Raw genomic sequence first — 4,948 nt, 5'->3', positions numbered from 1 at the left:
GGGCCCCTGACGCTGCGGGGTGGGCGCGGGGAACGAATGGAAGAAGAAACACAGACAAACGTTCGGAGCCCGAGCGCGCAGCCCGCTCGGACCCTCTGCGTCCGGGCTGGCGCAGCGGCTTAATGAAGCCCCGAGCGCGCCCGGGCCGGGCCGGGCCGTCTCGGGCCGGCGGGCGCGCAGCCTCCGTGGCGGGCTCCGGGGACGGGGATGGGGACGGGGACGCAGCCACGGCGCAACCCCAAAGAGCGTTGGCGAGCGGCCGCCAGTGCGCCCTAGGCTTGCCTGGATCTAGTCCCGTGACGCTCCGGAGGTTCCGGGTCCCCCCCAAGAGCTCACCGGGGCACGAAGGTTCTCCGCCCCCCAGCCGGGGGCAACAAGTTAATAACAATCATCCATCCCGACACAAAGCGTTTTTTTTTCCTGCCTAGACGTCAATCACCCCGGAGCGGGGATCACCCAGTTAAAGAGGGGGTGTTGTAGGGGAGATGGGCGGGGAGAGAAGAGAGAGAGAGAGTGAGAGGGAAGTGGAGAGCTGGAGAAGAAAAGAGGATGGAGGAGGGAGTGGAAAGGGGGAGAACTTTGATTTCTTTAATAACCTCAATTAAAAGAGCAAGACACATATATTTTTTTAAAGGGGGCTTTTTTTTTTTTTGAAGTGGATAGCCCCCGAAAGGTGAAGAGGCTTAATCGGATACTTGAAAGCTAATTACAGCGGGATTTAAGAAGCCTGGTGTTTGTTCCGATGACAATTTGAATGAAAATGCTTCAGATTCGACGGAGCCAGCGGCTCTTTCGTAAACTTAGGGCAATTAAGAGCCCAGAGTGATTTTACACTCCTTTCTGGAAGGTGTAAATTGCCACTTAGGGCTCAATAAGTCAACAGTTGAGCTCCTAAAGGATCTTGATTTTTTTTTTTTACCCAGCGCAAAAAGCGGGTCGAATAATAGAAAATAACCAGCTGAATGTAATTTGTACCATTTAAAGAAACGCAACCCAAGCTCGGTCAAGTCGTTTTTAGAAATCAACAACGTGCGTTCACTCAAGTGTTGGCAAAGCTAAGCTTAGCTGGCATTTTTTTTTTAATTCGTTCCTAAAGAAAAATGCAATTTTTTTCGGGACCTTTTCCCTCTTCCTTTAGGAAATTTCTAGCAGAGGGACAGGGGAACCTCGCCACTGTGACTGTTTGACCTTCACCTTTCCCTTTGGCTGCACCCTGAGAGATTCGGTCCAGCCCGGGAATGGGGGTGGGGCCCTCCCACCTTCTGCAGGTACCCTCGGAGTGGGGGAGTGGGTAGGGTTGCTCCCTATAACAGATCCAGCTGTAACCGAGGCCGCCTGAAAGCCTCCAAGCAAACACAAAGAGTTAGAGCAGAAAATCGCGGGTATTGCGGACTCTATCCCGCCGGAGTCACAGCAGGAAAAAACCCGGCAGCGGCTTTGAGTCCCGTGAAGGCTCCGAGAAAACCCGCTACAGAGAACTTTTCGGTACAGAACGCTGGATTTGCACTGATCCCGCCTCCAGAATGGGGAGAGCCTGTGTGTGTCCCCCCCCCCCAAACACCTCCTCCCAGTCACTGATTTTCGCACCTAGGGCTCTGTTTCTTTGCCTTTCTTTTTCTCTTTCTCTTTCTACATCTTTCTTTCCTTTCTTTTTTTTCCCAGCAAGAGCGCACAGAGGTCCCCGAGGCCTCCCGAAATTAACTTCGCCTTCTCCCTGACCGTAGCGCGCAATGCAGCGCCTCCCTAGGGTCACACCGGCCCCCTCCGGGTCCCCCAGCTCGCTCTTACCGACCTCTTAGGCTGAGGACCACGCAGGGCAAATGACACAAAAGCACCATTCGCTTGGGCCTCAGATCGCGCCTAAGGCTGGAGGCTTCGTCTCCCAAATGGTACCCTCCATGCCTCCAGTTAAGGGAGATTGTGCAGAGGAGAGGCAATGATTACAGAATATTAGCAACTACGTAATAGTTTCTAAAAACAAAACAAAACAAAAAATCTCCAGATCTGAGGATGAGGTCGGTCCAGGCAAACTTCGGAACCTCTTTTAGGTCCCCCCCCGCCCCAACCTGTCGCGTTTCTGGCTCGCTCACCTTCTCGGGGGCCACTGCCAGCTCCGGCACGTCCTTTTCTTCTAGTTTACACACAAACATCTGATCGCTTTTCCAATACATGGCACTGCCAGGGCGGCTCTCACATCCCAGCTCCGGAGGGTCAGAGGCGGCGGGTGTGTGCCCAGCTCCCCCGCCCCTGCCCCCAGGCACCCCTAAGAGCTGTCACCGCGGACGCTGAAAAGTCACACACGTCCCGCTCGGTCCGCAGAGGCCGCTGTGGCCGTGCCCACTCTCTGCTGCCACAGTTCTGAAGCTCCTTCTCCCAATTCCACTGAGCTCTGGCCCTCCAGGAGGAGGGGAGCAAAAGTTTTGTTTTCCAGAGGGTGGAACCTTACAGAAAGGGAGGGAAGGGGTGTGGGGATAAGTCTTTTCCTGGAGGACTAGCCTCACCTCCTGCAGAAAAACCCGCCTCTCTACACGCCAAGATCCTTATCAGGACAAGCCAACTTACTCCAGATTTAGTATTAAAGGAGATGGGGTGGGGGGGCACACTGGGGATGGCCTGCTAACTTTTAGCTTACACATATACACACACTTACATACATGCACACAATACACAAAAGTAAACGATTGCTTGCTTGCGTTTGCCGTGGCTTTTTAATTCTTGGTCCCCAACCAAAACTTAAACAAAGATTCAGGTTACATCTCTTTCTGCTGTAAGTAGAGGATGCCCAAGTCCTGGTGACTAGAACGTTTTTAGTCATTGCAGCAGAAATGTGTCCCGCCTAAGCAGAGGGACTCCACCGCTTTCTGGCGGCCTGAGGACTGACTTATCTAGCAGTTCTCACTACTTTTGCACGTTTTCTCATTAGGATAATGAAAGAATATCTGAGAAATACAAAAACTTACGGTTTTCGACTTACACGTGAAATCGACTCTGCGAGAAAGTCAAAAGTACCTTGGCGATAGTTTTGCTTTTTCTTGGGGTCCCAGACAAAGTCTAAACCCTAGAAACGGACAGCTCCTGCCTCAAATGTTGACTGTGGGATTTTCTGGAGAGCGGGAAGGTATTCACACTGCAGCTTTTATTGGGATCGGAGGATACGTTTGTCTAAATGACTTCCTCGTGGTATACGCATGCTTCTTTCGTGTGTGAAGAGAAATTTAGTAAGACATATTTAATTGTTTTACTTCCAACTTTCCCTTGGGGTACAAAGAAAATCAAAGCAAACCTTTAACATACATGAAATATAAGACAATCTGTGACACCGTTACACTAAAAGGCCTTTTACAAAATCGTGTTAGGTACGTGTGTTTTAAAATACATGTGTATATATTTCTATTTTACTGTCTTATTTGTCTAGAAGAGAAATATTCCACGAAGTGAACCCGTGTAAGAAACGGATGGAGTGATGACTGTAAATTTACTATTCTTCAATGACATTTCCTCTCAAAACCACGGGGATCCCTAAAATAGTTTCTTCACTGGATTGTTTTCCTTTTTGCGCAGCTTCATACAACCCTGCTGGTCTTGGTGGTTGCCCTAAGAATTACCGGGGCGCGGGAGTAGGGAGGTTGGGTTTGGGGTTGGAAGAGAAGAAAAAGAAACACCAAAGCTAATCTTTGCCCTTTTACAAAGTGAGGGCTTGGAGATGAACCGCCTTCTCAAAAAGCTGACAGGTGCCTTGAGAGTAAAAGATTTGTATTTTACATCTTAGGACAAAACTTTTAGTCTTTGAAAATTCACATAATGCATTTTCCATGAAACAGCATCGGTCTCAAGACGATTCTTCCGAAAGGAAAGAAAGTCGTGCAGATAGTTGGCTCTATCAGGATCAGGTCGACTATAGAGCAAGATTGCAAAGGAAGTAAAAAATTATAAAGTCCAGTCCGGAGATTTAGTTACAGTTTCTATTTGTTCGAGTCTGCAAAACGAATCTGGGGGTATTGTTTGGCTACTATCCGGGAGAGTTAATCGCGCGGGTCATTTGCAGATCCCAAGAACACTGGAGCTGTTTTGGGAAGTAGGGCGGGGGCGCGGGCGTTTATGCGGTCTTTACACCCACTCTCTCCTAATCAGGCGGCTCTCAATCAGGTTTTCAAAATACTAATCTTCATCTAAGAGCTCCTATCTCTGCATAAGTGGAGGAAATGATTCATTTTTAGAAGCTGCTGGGCTGGGGGAAGAATGGTCCTCAGACATAAGAAGACCTAAAGACTGGTCCGGCATTAGTTTTACTCCTGGCACCCGGCCCCGACACTGACTGGGTCCCCTTGGTGTATAGCGCGCACCCAGCCTAGTCCATAGGCCTCCCCGCGGTGAGTCTAATTCTGCGACCAAGGCGTCGTAAACCTTGGATTGGGTGGGGTGTGATTGGGGGGAGTGGTGGCTGCTTGGTGGTGGGAGAAGGGCGACAAGTTCTTGCTCTTAAAGTTCAGGCTGAGTATCCTGCCCATCCAGGACCCAAGGATTTCCTGACCCTTCGCTCCTGTCTGAAGGTCGCGCCTGCACCGTGGCTCAGCTTTGCAGGGCTCAAGTCACCACTTAACCCATGACCCTCTTCCCCCTGGACCGATGAAAAAGTTTGCCTGCTATCATGCAGATTTACTTCTACGTCGAAAGCTGTGCTAAAAAACAAACAAACAAACAAACAAACAACAGAAGTTCTCTTTTTGCTTTCCTCATCCTCCTATTGAGGGGGGGAGGTCTTAGCCCAAACTTCAACTGAAACCATTTTGAACTGAATGAGGACAAGTCCCAAATACCGTCTTCAGGGGGTCTGCAGGTGGATGAAGACTAATGAAGTTGAAGATTTGCAATTTCTAGATGGTCACTTCTTGGTCAATGAAACTCAAACGCTGCAAGTCCAGCTAGGGGGACCACCCTCACCCTGGAC

The sequence above is a fragment of the Suncus etruscus genome, chromosome 4 (genome assembly GCF_024139225.1).
Source record: "Suncus etruscus isolate mSunEtr1 chromosome 4, mSunEtr1.pri.cur, whole genome shotgun sequence".
Classification (NCBI taxonomy): domain Eukaryota; kingdom Metazoa; phylum Chordata; class Mammalia; order Eulipotyphla; family Soricidae; genus Suncus; species Suncus etruscus.
Note: the sequence above shows the minus strand (reverse complement) of the source record.